Genomic DNA, 24,227 nt, shown 5'->3' on the forward strand with positions numbered 1-24,227 from the left:
GGCTGGGACGGCACATCGGGAAAAGTAGTGGCGGCTGGGGACCGTATACCGAGGGGCGGCCGCCGCCATGAGGTTGCGAAAGGCCTCGGTCTCTACTAGCCTATAGGGCAGCATCTCCAGGCTAAGCAATCTGGAGATGTGCACATTAAGGGCTTGGGCGTGCGGGTGGGTTGCACTATATTTGCGTTTCCGCTCCAGCGTCTGGGGTATGGAGAGCTGAACGCTGGTGGATGCTGTGGAGGATCGTGGAGGCGACGATGGGGTTTTTGTGGCAGGGTCCTGGGCAGGGGGCTGACTATCAGCTGACACAGGGGAAGGAGCAGTGGTGTGCACGGCCGGAGGTGAACGGGCTTGTTGCCACTGAGTGGGGTGTTTAGCATTCATATGCCTGCGCATACTGGTGGTAGTTAAGCTAGTAGTGGTGGAACCCCTGCTGAGCCTGGTTTGGCAAATGTTGCACACCACAGTCCGTCGGTCATCCGGTGTTTCCTTAAAGAACCTCCAGACTTCTGAAGATCTAGCCCTCGCCGCAAGAGCCCTCGCCACGGGAGCTTCACTAGTTGACACATTTGGCGCTGATGCACCAGCTCTGGCCCTGCCTCTCCGTCTGGCCCCACCACTGCCTCTTCCAACCTGTTCTGGTCGAGGACTCTCCTCCGTCTCAGAAGCACTGTGTTCACCCGGCCTCTCAACCCAGCTTGGGTCTGTCACCTCATCATCCTCCGATCCCTCAGTCTGCTCCCCCCTCGGACTTTCTGCCCTGACAACAACTTCCCCACTGTCTGACAACCGTGTCTCCTCATCGTCGGACACCTCTTTACACACTTCCACTACGTCAAGAAGGTCATCATCACCCACAGACTGTGACTGGTGGAAAACCTGGGCATCGGAAAATTGCTCAGCAGCAACCGGACAAGTGGTTTGTGACTGTGGGAAGGGTCCAGAAAACAGTTCCTCAGAGTATGCCGGTTCAAATGCCAAATTTTCCTGGGAGGGGGCAGACTGGGGGGGAGGAGGCTGAGGTGCAGGAGCTGGAGGAGTGGCGATTTCGGTGACATGGATGGACTGCGTGGAAGACTGACTGGTGGACAAATTGCTCGAAGCATTGTCAGCAATCCACGACATCACCTGTTCGCACTGTTCTGGCCTCAACAGTGCTCTACCACGAGTCCCAGTAACTTCAGACCTGAACCTAGGGAGTGTAGCTCTGCGGCGTTCCCCTGCTCCCTCATAAGCAGGTGGTGTCTCACCCCGGCCAGGACCACGGCCTCTGACCCCTGCAGTAGTTGGACGCCCACGCCCCCGCCCTCGTCCTCTACCCCTAGCCCTCGGGTTAAACATTTTTAAAATGAGAGTTATAGCTTTAATTTTTTTTTAACTTTTTTTTGTGTTTTTTTTTTTTTTTTGTGTTTTTGAGTTTTTAAAACCAAACAATGCTATCCTATTGCTATGGCTATTTTCTAGCCAAGTATGAAAGCACACTACTATGCCAGATGAGATGACACTGAGTTATTAAACAAAATAAACGTAAAATAAAAAAGGACAAATGGCAGACTGTGCCTAATTGAAATCCAACCCCTAATAAATTTTCCCACTTCGGTCTTTGCAATGGATATGTGCGTCACTAAGCGCAAAACACAGCGGTCGCAAGTCTCACTACAAATTGCTCACAATTGGCTAGTAGATGCACTGCAGCAAGTACAGCCACCAGCAGATCAACCAGAAATCAAATATATAACGCTACTGTAGGCGTAAGCCGTTTGGATTCTCCTTTGGCTATTTTCTAGCCAAGTATGAAAGCACACTACTATGCCAGATGAGATGACGCTGAGTTATTAAACAAAATAAACGTAAAATAAAAAAGGACAAATGGCAGACTGTGCCTAATTGAAATCCAACCCCTACTAAATTTTCCCACTTCGGTCTTTGCAATGGATATGTGCGTCACTAAGCGCAAAACACAGCGGTCGCAAGTCTCACTACAAATTGCTCACAATTGGCTAGTAGATGCACTGCAGCAAGTACAGCCACCAGCAGATCAACCAGAAATCAAATATATAACGCTACTGTAGGCGTAAGCCGTTTGGATTCTCCTATGGCTATTTTCTAGCCAAGTATGAAAGCACACTACTATGCCAGATGAGATGACGCTGAGTTATTAAACAAAATAAACGTAAAATAAAAAAGGACAAATGGCAGACTTTGCCTAATTGAAATCCAACCCCTACTAAATTTTCCCACTTCGGTCTTTGCAATGGATATGTGCGTCACTAAGCGCAAAACACAGCGGTCGCAAGTCTCACTACAAATTGCTCACAATTGGCTAGTAGATGCACTGCAGCAAGTACAGCCACCAGCAGATCAACCAGAAATCAAATATATAACGCTACTGTAGGCGTAAGCCGTTTGGATTCTCCTATGGCTATTTTCTAGCCAAGTATGAAAGCACACTACTATGCCAGATGAGATGACACTGAGTTATTAAACAAAATAAACGTAAAATAAAAAAGGAAAAATGGCAGACTGTGCCTAATTGAAATCCAACCCCTACTAAATTTTCCCACTTTGGTGTTTGAGGTGGATATGTGTGCCACTAAGAGCTAAACACAACGGTAGCAAGTCCCCCTGCTAATTCCTCACAAAATGGTACTAGATGCAAATAAAAAAAAAAAAAGTAGAACGTTATTGTAGCCCTAAGAAGGGCTGTTGGGTTCTTGGAGAATCACTCCTGCCTAACAGTAAGCTAATAGAACACCCTAACGCTTTCCCTGACCAGCAGCAGCTCTCTCCCTAGCGGCATCCAGACACAGAATGATCCGAGCAGCGCGGGCAGCAGCTAGTCTATCCCAGGGTCACCTGATCTGGCCAGCCAACCACTGCTATCGACGTGTAAGGGTACCACGTCATGCTGGGTGGAGTGCAGAGTCTCCTGGCTTGTGATTGGCTCTGTTTCTTGCCGCCAAAAAGCAAAACGGCAGGAGCTGCCATTTTCTCGAGCGGGCGAAGTATTCGTCCGAGCAACGAGCAGTTTCGAGTACGCTAATGCTCGAACGAGCATCAAGCTCGGACGAGCATGTTCGCTCATCTCTACCCATAATGGAAAATAGCGCCCGAAGTCGAAAATGGCCATTTTGAAAAATATAAAAAATTCTACAAAAAGTTATCAGAAGATTGTACAGTCCTAAAAATGGTAGCATTGAAAACGTCATTAAAAGTTGCACAAATTTCAAACCGCCCCTAACCCCCCCCCCCCCCTCCCGGCTCGTAAACCAAAGTCGGAAAAAGTTATTACAGGAGGTTGTACAGGAGGTTTTAATCTTTGTAAATGTATGAAAACATTATACAACCTATACCAATTTGGTGTCCATGTGTTTATACCGACCCAAAGAATAAAGGAGACATGTCATTCTGGGCCCACAGTGAAAGCGCAAATTCATTTCACTGCATTTGGAATTTTTTTCCCACTTCCCAGTACACAACATGGAATATTAAATACCATCATAAAACAAGCCTTCACAGAGCTCTTTATGTGTAAAAAAGAGTTAGAGATTTTTTATTTTGGGGAGTGAAAAAATGGAAATGAAAAAACAAAAAAGGGCCTGGTCTTTAAAGGGTTAATCTGTAGTTTTTCAGGTTCTCTTTATTATATAATGTATTATAACTAGAGATGAGCGAACATGCTCGTCCGAGCTTGATGCTCGGTCGAGCATTAGGGTACTCGAAACTGCTCGTTACTCGGACGAATACTTCGCCCGCTCGAGAAAATGGCAGCTCCCGCCGTTTTGCTTTTTGGCGGCCAGAAACAGAGCCAATCACAAGCCAGGAGACTCTGCACTCCACCCAGCATGACGTGGTACCCTTACACGTCGATAGCAGTGGTTGGCTGGCCAGATCAGGTGACCCTGGGATAGACTAGCCGCTGGCCGCGCTGCTCGGATCATTCTGTCTCTGGATGCCGCTAGGGAGAGAGCTGCTGCTGGTCAGGGAAAGCGTTAGGGTGTTCTATTAGCTTACTGTTAGGCAGGAGTGATTCTCAAAGAACCCAACAGCCCTTCTTAGGGCTACAATAACGTTCTACTTTTTTTATTTTAATTTGCATCTATTACCATTTTGTGAGGAATTAGCAGGGGGACTTGCTACCGTTGTGTTTAGCTCTTAGTGGCACACATATCCATAGCAAAGACCGAAGTGGGAAAATTCAGTAGGGGTTGGATTTCTATTAGGCAATAACTCAGTGTCATCTCATCTGGCATAGTAGTGTGCTTCCTTTGATACTTGGCTAGAAAATAGCCATAGGAGAATACAAACAGCTTCTTGAAGCCTACAGTAGCGTTCTATATATTTGATTTCTGGTTGATCTGCTGGTGGCTGTAGTTTCTGCAGTGCATGTACTTGCTAATTCTGAGCAATTTGTAGTGAGACTTGCGACCGCTGTGTTCTGCGCTTAGTGGCGCACATATCCATAGCAAAGGCCGAAGTGGCAAAATTCAGTAGGGGTTGGATTTCTATTAGGCAATAACTCAGTGTCATCTCATCTGGCATAGTAGTGTGCTTCCTTTGATACTTGGCTAGAAAATAGCCATAGGAGAATACAAACAGCTTCTTGAAGCCTACAGTAGCGTTCTATATATTTGATTTCTGGTTGATCTGCTGGTGGCTGTAGTTTCTGCAGTGCATGTACTTGCCAATTCTGAGCAATTTGTAGTGAGACTTGCGACCGCTGTGTTCTGCGCTTAGTGGCGCACATATCCATAGCAAAGGCCGAAGTGGCAAAATTCAGTAGGGGTTGGATTTCTATTAGGCAATAACTCAGTGTCATCTCATCTGGCATAGTAGTGTGCTTCCTTTGATACTTGGCTAGAAAATAGCCATAGGAGAATACAAACAGCTTCTTGAAGCCTACAGTAGCGTTCTATATATTTGATTTCTGGTTGATCTGCTGGTGGCTGTAGTTTCTGCAGTGCATGTACTTGCCAATTCTGAGCAATTTGTAGTGAGACTTGCGACCGCTGTGTTCTGCGCTTAGTGGCGCACATATCCATAGCAAAGGCCGAAGTGGCAAAATTCAGTAGGGGTTGGATTTCTATTAGGCAATAACTCAGTGTCATCTCATCTGGCATAGTAGTGTGCTTCCTTTGATACTTGGCTAGAAAATAGCCATAGGAGAATACAAACAGCTTCTTGAAGCCTACAGTAGCGTTCTATATATTTGATTTCTGGTTGATCTGCTGGTGGCTGTAGTTTCTGCAGTGCATGTACTTGCCAATTCTGAGCAATTTGTAGTGAGACTTGCGACCGCTGTGTTCTGCGCTTAGTGGCGCACATATCCATAGCAAAGGCCGAAGTGGCAAAATTCAGTAGGGGTTGGATTTCTATTAGGCAATAACTCAGTGTCATCTCATCTGGCATAGTAGTGTGCTTCCTTTGATACTTGGCTAGAAAATAGCCATAGGAGAATACAAACAGCTTCTTGAAGCCTACAGTAGCGTTCTATATATTTGATTTCTGGTTGATCTGCTGGTGGCTGTAGTTTCTGCAGTGCATGTACTTGCCAATTCTGAGCAATTTGTAGTGAGACTTGCGACCGCTGTGTTCTGCGCTTAGTGGCGCACATATCCATAGCAAAGGCCGAAGTGGCAAAATTCAGTAGGGGTTGGATTTCTATTAGGCAATAACTCAGTGTCATCTCATCTGGCATAGTAGTGTGCTTCCTTTGATACTTGGCTAGAAAATAGCCATAGGAGAATACAAACAGCTTCTTGAAGCCTACAGTAGCGTTCTATATATTTGATTTCTGGTTGATCTGCTGGTGGCTGTAGTTTCTGCAGTGCATGTACTTGCCAATTCTGAGCAATTTGTAGTGAGACTTGCGACCGCTGTGTTCTGCGCTTAGTGGCGCACATATCCATAGCAAAGGCCGAAGTGGCAAAATTCAGTAGGGGTTGGATTTCTATTAGGCAATAACTCAGTGTCATCTCATCTGGCATAGTAGTGTGCTTCCTTTGATACTTGGCTAGAAAATAGCCATAGGAGAATACAAACAGCTTCTTGAAGCCTACAGTAGCGTTCTATATATTTGATTTCTGGTTGATCTGCTGGTGGCTGTAGTTTCTGCAGTGCATGTACTTGCCAATTCTGAGCAATTTGTAGTGAGACTTGCGACCGCTGTGTTCTGCGCTTAGTGGCGCACATATCCATAGCAAAGGCCGAAGTGGCAAAATTCAGTAGGGGTTGGATTTCTATTAGGCAATAACTCAGTGTCATCTCATCTGGCATAGTAGTGTGCTTCCTTTGATACTTGGCTAGAAAATAGCCATAGGAGAATACAAACAGCTTCTTGAAGCCTACAGTAGCGTTCTATATATTTGATTTCTGGTTGATCTGCTGGTGGCTGTAGTTTCTGCAGTGCATGTACTTGCCAATTCTGAGCAATTTGTAGTGAGACTTGCGACCGCTGTGTTCTGCGCTTAGTGGCGCACATATCCATAGCAAAGGCCGAAGTGGCAAAATTCAGTAGGGGTTGGATTTCTATTAGGCAATAACTCAGTGTCATCTCATCTGGCATAGTAGTGTGCTTCCTTTGATAGTTGGCTAGAAAATAGCCATAGGAGAATACAAACAGCTTCTTGAAGCCTACAGTAGCGTTCTATATATTTGATTTCTGGTTGATCTGCTGGTGGCTGTAGTTTCTGCAGTGCATGTACTTGCCAATTCTGAGCAATTTGTAGTGAGACTTGCGATAACTCAGTGTCATCTCATCTGGCATAGTAGTGTGCTTCCTTTGATACTTGGCTAGAAAATAGCCATAGCAATAGGATAGGATTGTTTGGTTTTAAAAACTCAAAAAAAAACAAAAAACACAAAAAAAAAAAAAAAACACAAAAAAACACAAAAAAAAACAAAAAGAAGTAAAAAAAAAAAAAAAGTTATAACTCTCATTTTAAAAATGTTTAACCCGAGGGCTAGGGGTAGAGGACGAGGGCGGGGACGTGGGCGTCCAACTACTGCAGGGGTCAGAGACCGTGGTCCTGGGCGGGGTGAGACACCACCTGCTGATGAGGGAGCAGGGGAACGCCGCAGAGCTACACTCCCTAGGTTCATGTCTGAAGTTACTGGGACTCGTGGTAGAGCACTGTTGAGGCCAGAACAGTGCGAACAGGTGATGTCGTGGATTGCTGACAATGCTTCGAGCAATTTGTCCACCACCAGTCAGTCTTCCACGCAGTCCACCCATGTCACCGAAATCCCCACTCCTCCAGCTCCTGCACCTCAGCCTCCTCCCCCCCAGTCTGCCCCCTCCCAGGAAAATTTGCCATTTGAACCGGCATACTCTGAGGAACTGTTTTCTGGACCCTTCCCACAGTCACAAACCACTTGTCCGGTTGCTGCTGAGCAATTTTCCGATGCCCAGGTTTTCCACCAGTCACAGTCTGTGGGTGATGATGACCTTCTTGACGTAGTGGAAGTGTGTAAAGAGGTGTCCGACGATGAGGAGACACGGTTGTCAGACAGTGGGGAAGTTGTTGTCAGGGCAGGAAGTCCGAGGGGGGAGCAGACTGAGGGATCGGAGGATGATGAGGTGACAGACCCAAGCTGGGTTGAGAGGCCGGGTGAACACAGTGCTTCTGAGACGGAGGAGAGTCCTCGACCTGAACAGGTTGGAAGAGGCAGTGGTGGGGCCAGACGGAGAGGCAGGGCCAGAGCTGGTGCATCAGCGTCACTGTCAACTAGTGAAGCTCCCGTGGTGAGGGCTCTTGCGGCGAGGGCTAGATCTTCAGAAGTGTGGAGGTTCTTTAAGGAAACACCGGATGACCGACGGACTGTGGTGTGCAACATTTGCCAAACGAGGCTCAGCAGGGGTTCCACCACTACTAGCTTAACTACCACCAGTATGCGCAGGCATATGAATGCTAAGCACCCCACTCAGTGGCAACAAGCCCGTTCACCTCCGGCCGTGCACACCACTGCTCCTTCCCCTGTGTCAGCTGCTAGTCAGCCCCCTGCCCAGGACCCTGCCACAAAAACCCCATCGTCGCCTCCACGATCCTCCACAGCATCCACCAGCGTTCAGCTCTCCATACCCCAGACGCTGGAGCGGAAACGCAAATATAGTGCAACCCACCCGCACGCCCAAGCCCTTAATGTGCACATCTCCAGATTGCTTAGCCTGGAGATGCTGCCCTATAGGCTAGTAGAGACCGAGGCCTTTCGCAACCTCATGGCGGCGGCCGCCCCTCGGCATTCGGTCCCCAGCCGCCACTACTTTTCCCGATGTGCCGTCCCAGCCCTGCACCAGCACGTGTCAGACAACATCATCCGTGCCCTGACCAACGCCGTTTCTGACAAGGTCCACCTGACCACAGACACGTGGACGAGTGCTGCCGGGCAGGGCCACTATATATCGCTGACGGCACATTGGGTTAACTTGGTGGAGGCTGGGACCGAGTCTGACCCTGGGGCTGCTCATATACTGCCGACGCCGAGGATTGCGGGGCCTACCTCGGTCCAGGTGTTTCAGGCCTACTATGCCTCCTCCTCCTCCCACCCCTCCTCCACCTCCTCCTCCGAACTACCATCCGTGGGCACGGCGCCATCAGTCGGTAGCTCTAGGCACAGCAGCAGTGCCGTCGCTAAGCGACAGCAGGCGGTGCTCAAACTGCTGAGCCTAGGCGACAAAAGGCACACCGCCCAAGAGCTATTACAGGGCATCACGGCGCAGACTGATCTGTGGCTGGCACCGCTGAACCTCAAGCCGGGAATGGTTGTGTGTGACAACGGCCGTAACCTGGTGGCGGCTCTGCAACTCGGCAGACTGACACATGTGCCATGCCTGGCCCATGTGTTAAATCTGATAGTGCAGCGTTTCCTCAAGACATACCCCAATCTGTCTGATTTGCTCACGAAGGTGCGCCGCATCTGTGCGCATTTCAGGAAGTCCAGCCCAGATGCTGCCACTCTCAGGGCAGCGCAGCGCCGCCTCCAACTGCCCGCTCACCGACTGTTGTGCGACGTGCCCACGAGGTGGAATTCAACACTGACCATGTTATCCAGAGTTTACCAGCAGCGCAGAGCGATTGTAGACTGCCAGATGTCAACTTCCACCAGAACTGGTAGTCAGGTCAGTCAGCTTCCTCAAGTCTACAATGAGGAGTGGAAGTGGATGTCTGATATCTGTCAGGTGCTGAGTAACTTTGAGGAGTCAACACAGATGGTCAGTGGCGATGCCGCCATCATCAGCCTCACCATCCCGCTGCTTGGCCTGTTGAAAAACTCTCTGGTCAGCATGAAGTCGGAAGCTTTGCGCTCGTCACAAGAGACGGGGGAAGAAGATTCCCTTGTTGATAGCCAAAGCACCCTGAGGTCTGTTTCTCAGCGCATATCGGAGGAGGTGGAGGTGGAGGAGGATGAGGAGGAAGAGGAGGAGAATGTTGGCGAGACACAAGAGGGGACCATTGTTGAGTCCTTCACTGTTCAGCGTGTATGGGCAGAAGAAGAGGAGTTGGAGGAGTTGGAGGAGGAGGAAATGGACAGTCAGGCCAGTGAGGGGAGTGAATTCTTACGCGTTGGTACTCTGGCGCATATGGCAGATTTCATGCTAGGCTGCCTATCCCGTGACCCTCGCGTTCAAAGAATTTATTCCAGCACCGATTACTGGGTGTTCACTCTCCTGGACCCACGGTACAAGCAAAATCTTTCCACTCTCATCCCTGCAGAGGAAAGGAGTGTGAGAATGCATGAATACCAGCAGGCCCTGGTGCACAAGCTGAAACAGTATTTCCCTTCTGACAGCGCTAGCGGCAGAGTGCGTAGTTCTGCGGGACAAGTAGCGAGGGAGAGTAGGCGAGCAGGCAGCTTGTCCAGCACTGGCAAGGGTACGCTTTACAAGGCTTTTGCCAGCTTTATGTCACCCCAGCAAGACACTGTCACCTGTCCCCAGTCTCGGCAGAGTAGGGCTGATCTTTACAGAAAGATGGTGAGGGAGTACGTAGCTGACCATACCATCGTCCTAAATGATCACACAGCTCCCTACAACTACTGGGTTTCAAAGCTGGACATGTGGCACGAACTGGCGCTGTACGCCTTGGAGGTTCTTGCCTGCCCTGCCGCTAGCGTCTTGTCCGAGCGGGTTTTCAGTGCAGCTGGTGGCATCATCACCGATAAGCGTACACGCCTGTCGACTGACAGCGCTGACAGGCTGACGCTTATTAAAATGAATAAAGGCTGGATTTCTCAGAATTTCCAATCTCCACCAGGTGAAGGAAGCTCAACCTGAATAATTGATCCACTCCTCCTCCTCCTCCTCATTTTCCTCCTTCTCCTCCTCTTTGTACAGTAAAGCAGAGGAAAATGGCTATTTTTTGACAGGGCCCACTGGCTCTTGCTATAGTACTTCATGCATTTAATTTTTCTGGAGGGCCACCTACCCGGTCCTCTGTTTGAAACAATTTTTGTGAGTGCCACATACAGGCACTCAATCTATTCCATTTTTCTGGAGGGCCACCTACCCGGTCCTCTGTTTTAAAAATTTTTTGGGACTGCCACATACAGGCACTCAATCTATTCCATTTTACTGGAGGGCCACCTACCTGCTCCTCTGGTTTGAAACATTTTTGGGACTGCCACATACAGGCACTCAATCTATTCCATTTTACTGCAGGGCCACCTACCTGCTCCTCTGGTTTGAACAATTTTTGGGACTGCCACATACAGGCACTCAATCTATTCCATTTTACTGGAGGGCCACCTACCTGCTCCTCTGGTTTGAAACATTTTTGGGACTGCCACATACAGGCACTCAATCTATTCCATTTTACTGCAGGGCCACCTACCTGCTCCTCTGGTTTGAACAATTTTTGGGACTGCCACATACAGGCACTCAATCTATTCCATTTTACTGGAGGGCCACCTACCTGCTCCTCTGGTTTGAAACATTTTTGGGACTGCCACATACAGGCACTCAATCTATTCCATTTTACTGCAGGGCCACCTACCTGCTCCTCTGGTTTGAAGAATTTTTGGGACTGCCACATACAGGCACTCAATCTATTCCATTTTACTGGAGGGCCACCTACCTGCTCCTCTGGTTTGAAGAATTTTTGGGACTGCCACATACAGGCACTCAATCTATTCCATTTTACTGGAGGGCCACCTACCTGCTCCTCTGGTTTGAAACATTTTTGGGACTGCCACATACAGGCACTCAATCTATTCCATTTTACTGGAGGGCCACCTACCTGCTCCTCTGGTTTGAAACATTTTTGGGACTGCCACATACAGGCACTCAATCTATTCCATTTTACTGGAGGGCCACCTACCTGCTCCTCTGGTTTGAAAAATGTTTGGGACTGCCACATACAGGCACTATCCAAATTAAATTGTCTCCATAGCAGCCTGCACACGTTGTCTCCATTGCTACCTCCAAAAGTCGTCCATATAGCTGCCTCCATACATCGTCCCTTTATCAAACGAGGTGTGTCAGGCAGAAATTTGGGTTGTTTTCATGGATTCCACATCAAAGTTGTTAACTTTGTCGCCACCCTGCTGTGTTATCCACAAAATATACTGGCAAACTTTTACCATTTAGGGATATTATTTCAGCGCTTCTTGCGCATCTGTTTACATTCCCCTCACCCGGCATATCCTAAACTTATAAGAACGCTACTACACTTGATCTTATACAAAAGGTTCTTAGAAGTGCTGTTTGGGGAGTAGCCTAGAGACAGGGGCTTGGATTGGCGAAAGCTCGCCTGGCAGCGGAGCGCCAGCTCCATGCGCATCATGCGCTTCTTGCGCATCTGTTTACATTCCCCTCACCCGGCATATCCTAAACTTATAAGAACGCTACTACACTTGATCTTAAACAAAAGGTTTTTAGAAGTGCTGTTTGGGGAGTAGCCTAGAAACAGGGGCTTGGATTGGCGAAAGCTCGCCTGGCTGCAGAGCGCCAGCTCCATCACAAGATCCAACTAACATAGTTGCAGCACCTTTAATCTACTACTAGTTCACTGCCTCCATAATAATAATAATCTTTATTTATATAGCGTCATCATATTCTGCAGCGCTTTACAAATCATAGGAAACAAATACAAATGTAATGTAACAGAGCACAACATTTGTATGGAACAACAGGAGTGAGGTCCCTGCTCGCCATAGCTTACGGTTTATGAAGATGATGGGGTAACACGAGGTAAAAGAATATTTAATGGTCAAGCCATTCTTCTTAGGGAATAGAAAAAAATATAATAAATGGAATTGCTGTCGCTTGAAACACTCAGCCGTCATCTTATATACCAGGTCCAGGGTGAATGGGACTGCAGAGAAGTCTGGTGCCTGTTGGTTGCTGGATAACAGATGGGAGGACGACACAGGACGGGTTAGTAGAAGAGTTAAAACTTCATGCAGTTAATGAGTGTTATAGGCTTGCCTAAAGAAATGGGTTTTAAGAGCACGTTTGAAACTTTGGAGGTTAGGTATTAGTCTGATAGTCCGGGGCAGAGCATTCCATAGAATTGGTGCAGCTCTAGAGAAGTCTTGGAGACGTGAGTGGGAGGTCCGCACTAGGGTAGAGGTTAATCTAAGATCACTGGCGGATCTAAGAGCACGGGTTGGGCGATAGACTGAGATAAGAGAGGAGAGGTAGGGGGGTGCAGCATTATACAGAGCTTTATGGATGAGGGTTATTATTATTTTAAACTATTCGAAAGGAGACTGGCAGCAAGTGCAGTGACTGGCATGAACTGTAAGCATACATGGTCCCCTTATCAAACGAGCTGTGTCAGGCAGAATTTGGGGTTGTTTTCATGGCTTCCATGTTAACTTTGTCGCCACCCTGCTGTGTAATCCACAAAATATACTGGCAAACTTTTATCATGTAGCGATATTATTTGAGCGCTTCTTGCTCACCTCCTTTGGTTCCTCTCTGCCACCCATTGGTTTGAAGCCTGAGTCCATTTAGGGTATGTCGCCATGCCACTCTCTAGCCTGCCGCTGCTGCCGCTGCCTCTGCATGCCGTCCCCTATAGTGTCAGGGTCAATTATTGGATGTTTTAGATGCTATCTAGCTTCATTCTGTCACTCTGTCATGGCCATGCTGTTGCCCATAATTTTGGCATAATGGTGCGATTAGGCAGCCTCAGAGGCATCCATGCATGCTGCCCCTGCTGTTTCCTGTCCATTTCCGTGGTGTTTCCATCCTTTTCTGAGGTTCCCAGGTGTTTGGCCAAGCTTCCCTGTGCAGAGCCTTGGTCCCCTTGAAAAATGCTCGAGTCTCCCATTGACTTCAATGGGGTTCGTTATTCGAGACGAGCACTCGAGCATCGGGAAAAGTTCGTCTCGAATAACGAGTACCCGAGCATTTTAGTGTTCGCTCATCTCTAATTATAACCACATGGCCAAATTTAATGTAAAGAGCCTTATACATTTTATGGATTTATTTGTATTCATTTTAGAGTTTCTCCAGACTTTTTCATGGCTTGAGCATCATATCATCATAAATTCCCATGTGGGTACTTTTATTTTTACAAAAACATACTGATTGGTTGGTGAATTTCATATTTAATATGAATTATTAGGGTAAGTTCCACAAAGCTATTTGAGGACCTGTTAACTGCTTGACAAATTATACTTTCTACTGGCACCATTTAATATTCTGTGCCATGTACTGGGAAGCTAGAAAAAAGTGTAGTGTGATTGGCAAAAGAACAGTTGCACCATTTTATGATGGCTTTTGTTTTTACAACTTTCTTTGTGAGGTCTTAATGACAAATCCCCTTTATTCTTTTGGTCAGTATTATCACAGAGATAATATATCTGTATAGTTTGGTTATGTTTCAATACCTTTAAAACATTTAAATACTTTATACCAGAAACCCATAACACCCATAACTTTTTCATATTTTACAATTTTGTTTTTCCATTGCAGCATCCAAAGGCCTGAAATTTATTATTACATGAGTTCCATAGAAGAGAGAATTATTTTAATTTTTCCATACTTAAATGTATTCTATTTTATTTGTATAAATTACAAACCCTCAAAATATAACCTTACCTGCAGAAGAACTGAAGAAGACAACTATTCAGCTAATTTGTTTTATTAAAATGTTTTTGTGACTTTACAGTATAAAAATCTTGAAAAAATTATTCCGTAGGTAATTATGTTTAAGAAGACACCAAACATGTCTATTTTTTTTTTTACTGCTTTAGCAAATAAATATACCTTTTTGGGGAAAATGTTTATGTGTCACCATATTCTGATAGCTATAATATTTTAATTCCTTAATCAATAGAGGATTGTTAAAGTTTATTTATTGCGAGAAAATATGTCATTTTAATTTGTACTATTTTGGGATTCGTCCAACTTTTTAATCACTTTTTATTACAATTTTTTGGGAGGTAGAGAGTACTAAAATGGAAATTGTAAAATATTTTATTTCTTTATTTTTTTAAGCCCTTCAGAGTATAGGTCTAATAAAATGGTATCCTATAAACCAAATAAAATTCTTCTGTAAATGGCAGATTGTAGGGCCTCGCATTGCATGAGACATGGGATTGGTTGATGCCAGACAGATGCAGCAATTGAAAAATGTTCTTTTTCCTGCAGGAAGCCATCGCTAATGTACAGTAGATGCGCAACCTGTGACAAACGTTAACTCAAGAAAATTTACCAGTTTTACTATTCTGCTGTTTCTAAATTCAATAAATAATAGGTTTTGGATCACTGCCCAGGGGCAGGTCCTTCCTAGATTGATATAACTTGTCATTTCCAAAGTAAATGTCATACATTTACTCAAAATATTGGAAACATGTTATTGAAGGTTAGAAAAATGTATTATTTCTAAAGTTTTTGGCGTAAAACCTCCTGTTGATTTAAATAGTCATTAAAGGAGTTGTCCACTTTCAGCAAATAATCGATATTGTTTTTGTAAGGACAAGATATACAATTTTCCAATATACTTTCTGTATCAATTCCTCACAGTTTTCATCATCTCTGCTTGCTGTCCTGCTAAAGAAAGCTTATTTGTTTACTCCCAGCAGCTAGAAATCTGTCCATGGTCATGTGATGGACACACAGGTGCACAAGTCATTATTATCACAGAGAGTAATTAGAGTCACATGAAACTAATGGCTCATGCACCTTCGTGTCCATCACATCACATGGACAGATCTCTATCCATTGGAAGTAAACATAGAAGCTTTCTATAAAAGGATAACAAGCAGAGATTTTGAAAACTGTGAGGAAATGATTTGCAAAGTATAATGGAAAAATGTTGAATGTTTCCTTACACAAACCAAATATCAATTATTTGATGAAAGTGGACAACGCCTACAACAAACCTTTCACAATAGTACAGACAAAACAGATATATCTTGTCTATCCATCACATAAAAGTTTTTCTCTTTCTATTTGCTTTGACATTTATCATTATTATCTGCTTTTCGATTTGAAACTATACTGATTTTCATCTTTCTACAATAAGAAACATAGGATCACTGAGGTAACAGATTAAATATAAGCTCTTTGTGTAGGGAGAAGATTTTTGAAGTTTAAGATATATTTTGCGTACAGCAGCTCTAAGGATCAGTTTGAAAGGGCATCATTTTAAAATTTATGGATAACAAAAGAACAATAAAATATAAAATGTAAAATATATCTAATTGTAAATTAAATTGGATTGAATTACATTTTCTGATGATAAGTGGGCTTTCTGAACTATGCTATAGCAGTGTGATGTGAAGTTTGTTGTTTTCCTTGACATTCTTATTATATGTCTCTTCTGGTTGTTTAGGTTATTGTAATGTTTCTCACATCTCTTAGATTTAAATACCTGATGACAGCTTGATTAAGTTTTTAGCAGATGGCTCTTAACTAGAGATGAGCGAGTATACTCGTCCGAGCTTGATGCTCGTTCGAGTATTAAGGTACTCGAAACGGCTCGTTGCTCGGACGAGTATTTCCCCTGCTCGAGATCGAGCATTTAATTAAAAAAACACAGTGAAGAACAATGAAGAATAGAATAAAAACAGTGAACACAGTGAACACAGGATCATTTAAGTGAAAAACACAGTGAAAAACACAGTGAAGAATAGATTACAGATGTTCGGCACATCTGCTTACTTGTCGGGAGATACGCGCGGAACGGTGCGAACAAAATAGTATGTGAAGAACAATATATATGTGTGAAGAACACATTGCAGAACACGGTGAGCAGGACAGAGACAACGAGGAGCAGCACAGAGACACCGGGGAGCAGCACAGAGACACCGGGGAGCAGCACGGAGACATGGGGCAGCGGCAGCACGAAGACATGGGGCAGCGGCAGCACGGAGACATCAGGCAGCGGCACGGAGCGGCACGGAGACATCGGGGCACGGAGACATCGGGGCACGGAGACAGCGGGGCACGGAGACATCGGGGCACGGAGACAGCGGGGCACGGAGACAGCTGGGCACGGAGACATCGGGGCACGGAGAGAGCGGGGCACGGAGAGAGCGGGGCACGGAGACAGCGGGGCACGGAGACAGCGGGGCACGGAGACAGCGGGGCACGGAGACAGCGGGGCACGGAGACAGCGGGGCACGGAGACAGCGGGGAGCGGCGGGGAGCCGCACGGAGACATCATTGCACGGAGACATCGGGGAGCGGCACGGAGCGGCACGGAGACATCGGGGCACGGAGACAGCGGGGCACGGAGACAGCGGGGCACGGAGACAGCGGGACACGGAGACAGCGGGGCACGGAGACAGCGGGGCACGGAGACAGCGGGGCACGGAGACAGCGGGGCACGGAGACAGCGTATCTCCCGACAAGTAAGCAGATGTGCCGAACATCTGCAATCTATTCTTCACTGTGTTTTTCACTTAAATGATCCTATTCTTCACTGTTCTTCACATCTGCTAACTTGTCGGGAGATAATATACGCGCGGAACAGTGAAGAATAGATTGCAGATGTTTGCATACATCTGCTAACTTATCAGAAGACATTCTTTTTCAATTAATTAACACATTTTATTCCCGAACCATGGTCCCTTTGAAAAATGCTCGAGTCTCCCATTGACTTCAATGGGGCTCGTTATTCGAGACGAGCACTCGAGCATCTGGAAAAGTTCGTCTCGAATAACGAGCACTCGAGCATTTTAGTGCTCGCTCATCTCTACTCTTAACATCTATTACAGCATCAGTTACAGGCCAAGACTGTTTAACCTCTGCACTTACTTTCAAACAAAGTATTTTTTTTTAAACAACAAATTATTATTTTGTCTTTGCATAGTTTACAAGTAAGCAGCCATAGAAAATAAAACCGTTTTACAGTATTATCCATACTTCGTCAGATACATAATTGTCAAATTTCACAATAGTACATCACAATTATGCAAGGACATCTTTTTTATTATGCTAAAAACCAATAAATGAAACAAATTCAGCCTGTGGTTCCAGCTTTCCACCTTGTCCTCCAGCTGCTGGCTCCCCCTGGCTTATAACAACCCCCCCCCCCCCTCTCCAGGTGATCTCTTTCCCTAACCTCTATATTCCAAGGCTCACAGTCTTCCCCTCAGCTGTTGATTATTGTACCATGTGGTGTATTGAAAAGTTTTCATAAGTGATTGTACCTCTGCTTCTGTATAATATTTTAAAATAAACTCCTTCCATTTTTTAAAGAATTTTTCAGAATCCCTTTCTTTATGTCTCTCCGTTTCTATTTTATCATATAGTAGAAGCTGCTTCAGGGTGCTAATCACTTCCGGTATGTCAGGAATGGTCGACACTAGCCAGTGGCGTAAAATACACTTCTTAGCTACCAGTATAGTTATATGTACTAGCTTTTTGTCCACTATACATGTCTCCTCTGGATTCCCATCTACCGGTATGTGGTGGAATAACATTGCTTCCGGGGCCATTATCACCTCCTGTCTCCATACTTCTTTTATCATGACCTTAACAGCTTGCCAGAAGGGCTCCAGATGCGGACATGACCAAATAGCATGAAATAGATTTGCTCTATCCAAACCACATTTCGGGCAACTTCTTAAATAATGCGCCAGTGCGTCTCTCGGGGGCAAAGTTGAAAGCATATGTAGCTCAAACGGTACTGCATTTCCCACCACTGTTCATTTTATCATCGCTTTCCGTACTTTTTCCCAACCAGCTAGTATTTTGTCATGTAAGTCTGTGGTATCTATTTCCCTTTCCCATCCCTGTAAGCAGGTCCCTTTCCATCGGTGTAGCATTTGTTCCCTTATTCTCACATGGATTTCCGACAAAGAATCATGGCGTTGAGGCATGCCTACCAAAGTGTCAAATGAGCCTGACATTTCTGCTTCTGGCGTTTCTCTAACCCTTGCTTTGCTGGTCTCTAGAATTTGAAAGAACTGCAGGTGTTGTGCGATGCCCAGTCTATATTTGTCTTTAAATTCCTGCCAAGTAAGCCACCTGGGTTCTGACTCGTGTAGGAGATGCCCCGTTTTTGTTATCCCTTTTTCTCCCCATTCCCTAAATAGTATATTATATCTGGTTTGTTCATATACCGGGTTCCGCTGTATGGGGGTATATTTTGATAGGCAGAACGGTTTCCCGAATATTTTTCTGATTGCTTTCCATGCTCCTACTGTATCTTTCAGAAGATAGCTCTTCTTGATATTAGAGGGGAGTTCCGACCATTTGAGATGTAGTAGTGTTGCCAAACTATACTGTCCCGCTAATTCTTGTTCCAGAGCCACATTGGAGTGGAAATTTGTATTATGCAGCCAGTCCCTAATGTGTCTAAACTGTGCTGCTAGATTATAACATCGCAATAGCAGTAACTGTATTCCTCCATCATATTTAGGTAGGGCTAGCTTGTTATAGGCGATTCTGGGACGTTTGCCCTTCCATAGGAAGCGTACAAATGCCGTCTGTAACCTTTGAAAATTGGCATGTTGTATTAGCAAGGGTAATGTTTGCAACTGGTATAGTAGCCTTCCAAAACTTATCATCTTTATGAGGTGTGCCCTCCCCATTAAAGATAATGGTAAGGTTTCCCAGCGTGATAATTCTCCCTGTATTCTCTGAAACAACGGTCCGTAGTTTAAATTGTACATCTGTGAGGGGAGCCTACTTATTTTAATGCCCAAATACGTGATCTGGGAATGTCTCACCTCCACCCCTTGCAACCACCCTTCCCCTGTTTGCATTCCCAACGCTCTCCTTCCCAAAGGCAAAAGCTGGCTCTTTGAGACATTTTTTTTGTACCCTGAGAATGACCCGAAGTGATCTAGTGTTTGCAATATTTGTTGTAGCTGGGTTCTAGGTGACTTTAGAAATAATAGCATATCGTCCATAAAACATGCCAGTCGTACCTCTTTCGCTCCTACCTTGATTCCCGAATAAATCCCCAGTGACTCCAAGTGTCTGCCCAGCGGTTCCAACGTGAGATCGAATAATAGGGGCGACAGGGGTCACCCCTTCCTTGTTCCCTTCTGCAAATCTATTGTGGGGGAAAGAAATCCTGACATGAAGACCCTAGCCTTAGGTTTTTTGTAGGCTGCAGTGATATAACCACGAAAAGCCCCTTCAAATCCAAAAGCGTCCAGCACTGCTTCCATCCATCCCCAATTCACGTTATCGAACGCTTTTTCGGCGTCGAGTGTCAGCAGCGCTGGACCGTCCTCAGACTTCTCCACTGCCTCCTGTACTGCCAAGACTGTTCTTATATTATTAACTGCTGATCTTCCTTTAATAAACCCCACCTGGTGTGGCCCTATTAATCGTGGCATAATCAATGCCAGCCTATTGGCGAAGAGTTTCGATAGGATCTTTAGGTCCTGATTTATGAGCGATATCGGCCTATACACTCCCAGCTGTTCTAAGTCTTTTCCAGTCTTGGGGAGAACTTTCACATACGCGACCTCTCCTGATGGCAGAAGGTCCCCGGTTCGTATCACATTTTGGTAAACCTTCGTTAAAGTTGGCACTACCTTTGTTGCTAACATCTTATAGAATTCCCCAGGATACCCGTCCGGGCCTGGCGCCTTGCCATTTGTTAGTCCCTTAATTACCGTTGTCACCTCTTGTTCTGTTATGGGGGAGTTCAGTTGTGTTTTTTCCTCCTCTGACATGCAAGGAAGATCTAGGGCCCTAAGAAACTCTTTCCCCTCCTTCTCATTTACCGGGGATTGGGAGTACAATTTGCTATAATTCTCGTAAAGAATCTTATTTACCTCCTTTGGGTTCTTCTGCAATTCCCCTTTTTGGTTTCGCAGGCCTCCTATATGCGTTCCCATTCTCCTTCCCTTCTCCATTTTTGCCAATATGGATCCCGCCTTCTTACCATACCTAAAAAAATATGCGGTTACTTGGTCCCTCTTAAAACTTTCTCGTCTCTCAATCCATAAATCAAATTCTGCTCTAGCTTGTTTCTATTTTTCCTTACATTCCTCTGTGGGGTCGGTCAGGAATTGTGTATAAGTTGCCCTTAGACGGTCACTTGCTACCTTATATGCCGTAGTGGTCTTCTTTTTAAGTGATGCTATATAGGACCTAATCCGCCCTCTGATAGACATCTTGGCCGCGTCCCAATATAAAAAGATGTTTTCCTCATGTTCCACGTGGTCCCGGCAGAATTACGCCCACCACCCTCTCAGAAGGTTTAGGAATGTCTCATCTGTGAATTTTCCCACTGTGGGACTAATAAAGGATTATCTTATCTTATCTGTATATAGGTAGGATGGGAATCGCCACAGGATGTCCGTCCCTCCCTTGAATGTATCTCGTAGATCTAATACCACGGGTGGTGGTCTGAGATTACCAAATCTCCAATGTCAGTTCGCTCTGTGCGATTAAGGATTGCGTGTGAGCCTAGAATATAGTCTATTCGTGACCATGCCCCCCTAGCATGAGAATAATAGGTAAATTCCCTATCCCCTGGATGAAATGTCCTCCATAGGTCATGCAAGCCTGTAATTGCCAGTAGTGGATCTAAAACCTTGTCATGTGATCTGACCGTTGCTACACTCCCATCATCTCGTTTCCTATCTTCCCCTATATGGACTACCGGATTCACATCTCCTCCCACTATGATCTGGTGTCCCCTATCTTGTAGCAATTTTGCTTCCAAGCTAGTGAAGAATGCGGTGTTATTTTCGTTTGGCGCATATATACAGTATAAGCTCACCATCCCTGCAGGGCTCTCCAATACCACCCGCACAAGTCTCCCCTGGTCATCCGCTTCTTGAGGCAAAACTGTACAGTTTAATTTACCATGTAGTAATATCAATGCCCCCGCTTTCCCATTCACTGTCTGAGAGCCCAGAACCTGTCCCACCCAGAGCTTGTTCAGCCATTGCATATCCTCCTCCCCCCAAATGGGTCTCCTGTAGGAGTGCCACATCCGTTTTTAATTTTTGGAGATGCCTCAACACCATGATTCTCTTATGTTGGGAATGAAGTCCCTTTACGTTCCAAGAGACAACTCTCATATAAGTGCGTTATAAATTGTGCTTATCCTCGAGGTTCCCCCGGTGTATAAGGGGTAGTAGAGATCACCTGGAGCCCCTTGTAACAAAAACCCCTTAAACAGAAACCCCCCTTTCCTTCCCCCCTTCCCTCTAAACTGTGGTTTGTATATCTTATTTTTTGTTTTCTTTAGCGCTGACTCCTCCTTCAGACCATATCTATCGACTGGACTATCCTTCTTCCGCGCTGAGTATCTAGGGGTTTCTGGCATTCCTCTTGATCCCCTCGAGACCTCCTTATCCCTCCTTGAGCTCCATATAACTCTCCTTCTCTCAAACCTGTCTACTTATAACAATAAAACATTATGCAGTTTTGAACAGGTGCATATATATAGCCATACTCATTTTAACTTTCACGTCCCAACAATGTAACAGGAGCATCCCTCCAATGTGGTAGGCATTTAAATAAAAGAAACATTAGAAAGTCCTTCTCTTCATATCCCTTTTTTCCTTTCTCCTCTTTTCATCCCCGGGAGATAGACAGTTCTTTCGTCCGGTGAAAAGGAGGGAGATCTATTACCCCGAGTTCTCTCCACGGGACAATGTCTAGTCGCTGCATCACCTTCCGGTTCCCTGGATCTTGACCGCGTCGCCAAAGTTTCAACAAAGTGGGCTGCGTCGTCAGGTGACTGAAATGTTTCGGTTCCTCCTTCTGGCAGAAAGATCTTCAGCACTGCTGGATACTGTAAGGCAAAACGTATGCGGTGCCTCACCAAGTTACTGCACGTTTGGCTGAAAGGCCGCCTTTTTTTGGATACATCCGCCAAATAGTCCCCAAATATTAAAATCTTCTGACCCTGAAAAATAAGGGGATCATTTCTCTTTCTGTAGGCCATCAGCACTGCCGTTTTGTCTACCTAGTCCAAACTGGTCACGGACTGTTTGCTGCCTTGTTTTGTTGCTGGTCTCTTGGGGGGCTGATTCTATGGGCTCTTTCCACCCGTATTGGGTTTCTGAGGCCTAAGATATTAGGGATGTCCACTGCGCATAGCTTCGCCAGCCCTGTTTGCGCTATTTCCTCCGATATTCCAATTATGCACAGGTTATTGCATCTCGACTGGTTTTCTAAATCATCCACTTTCTCCAATAATTGTGCATTAGTTTTTAACGCTTTCTGCAGCATAGTTTGCGTGCCTGCCACTTCATCCTCCATATTGCTCATCCTCTGCTCCAATTCCATAATATGAGAGTCATGTCTTGCCACATCAGATTGCAGTTTTTGTAATGCACCCGAGACCGTGGCTTCTATGGATGCTGTTATGTCTGGTGCCAGGAGTTTAGCCACCTCCACTGCTAGCGTGGAACATGATATATTAAGTCCTTGTATTACCTCCTACGTTGTAGCCTCTGCTTCTCTTTCTGCAGGTAACGGGGGTTGGGAGGAAGCACGCGTCCTCCTGTTGAAAAAACAAATGCGGTGTAACATTATAATAAACCTAAGTAAAGCAGAGTTCAAGTCATGAATAGTACAGAATGTCACAATTTTACAATAAAAATATATAACACACTATAGCAATGTTAAAATAATGAAAATTGAAAAACACAGCTCTGGAAGAAACTAGGAGACCACTGCACATTTTTCCAAACCAGAACCCCATTGAAAACCTTTAGATAACCAAGAGGAAGATGAATAGTCACAAGCCATAAAAGCCAATAAAGAAGAACTGCTTACATTTTTGTGCCAGGAATGGCATAAGGACACCCAGAAGCAGTGTGAAAGACTAGTGGAAAGCATACCAAGACACATGAAAGCTGTTAGAAATCATGGCTATTCCACTAAATATTGATTTCTGAACTCTTCCTAAGTTAAAGGGTTTTCCCACGAAGAAAAGTTAGGCCCTATTCAAGGGATAGGGCCTAACTTGCTGATCAGTGGGGGTCTCAGTGAAGAGACCCCCACAGATCACAAAAACGTGCCCGTGGACCCCTCGTTGCTCTGTCAGACTAATGGAGTAGGCGGCCGCACATGACCGTTCTGCACCATTAATCTATATGGAGCTGATAGAGATCGCTGAGCGTAGCGCTCGTCAATTTCCATCAGCTCCATAGAGATTAATGCAAAAGAATGATCAGCACTGAGCACCATGGATAGGGATTAACTTTTCTTCATGGGAAAACCCCTTTAAACCATTAGTATTGTTGTATCTAAATGAATAGGAACTTATTTGTTTACATTGTTTGAGGTCTGACAGCACTTCTTCTTTCTTATTATTTTGACGATGTGCGTCAAATAAATACACATTTTTAGCTTGGAATTTTGGAAACGTTGTCAGTAGTTTATATAATAAAATTAAACAATGTACATTTTACTCAAAAATTTACCAATGAAGAGAAAAATCTAAGAACTGAAAATATTTTTTTCAGATCTGTGCATTTAGATTCTATTATGCCTATCTAATTGACTAGAAAGCTACAAACAACAGATAAATAGATCTATAAATCTAGAGAAACATTCAAAATCTATTATATTTTACTGAATAATTGCTGTAACGAATCGTAGCACCGAACTTCTTTTATTATTTGTATCCTAGCTATTTTTAACATTCATTCAACTGCTTTTTCATCACATTTTATACTGTATGTGGAGCAATGGAACCTACCTAATATTTTGCTGCAGATGATAAAGCAATACATTTTTTGAAGGTTTAAAACAAATTGATCCATGCCAACTTTGGAATTACAGAAACAGATTTTAAAATTTGTTCTTATTGCCATATTTACTGAAAGTCTTGGATCAGCTT

The sequence above is a fragment of the Engystomops pustulosus genome, chromosome 7 (assembly GCF_040894005.1).
Source record: "Engystomops pustulosus chromosome 7, aEngPut4.maternal, whole genome shotgun sequence".
Classification (NCBI taxonomy): domain Eukaryota; kingdom Metazoa; phylum Chordata; class Amphibia; order Anura; family Leptodactylidae; genus Engystomops; species Engystomops pustulosus.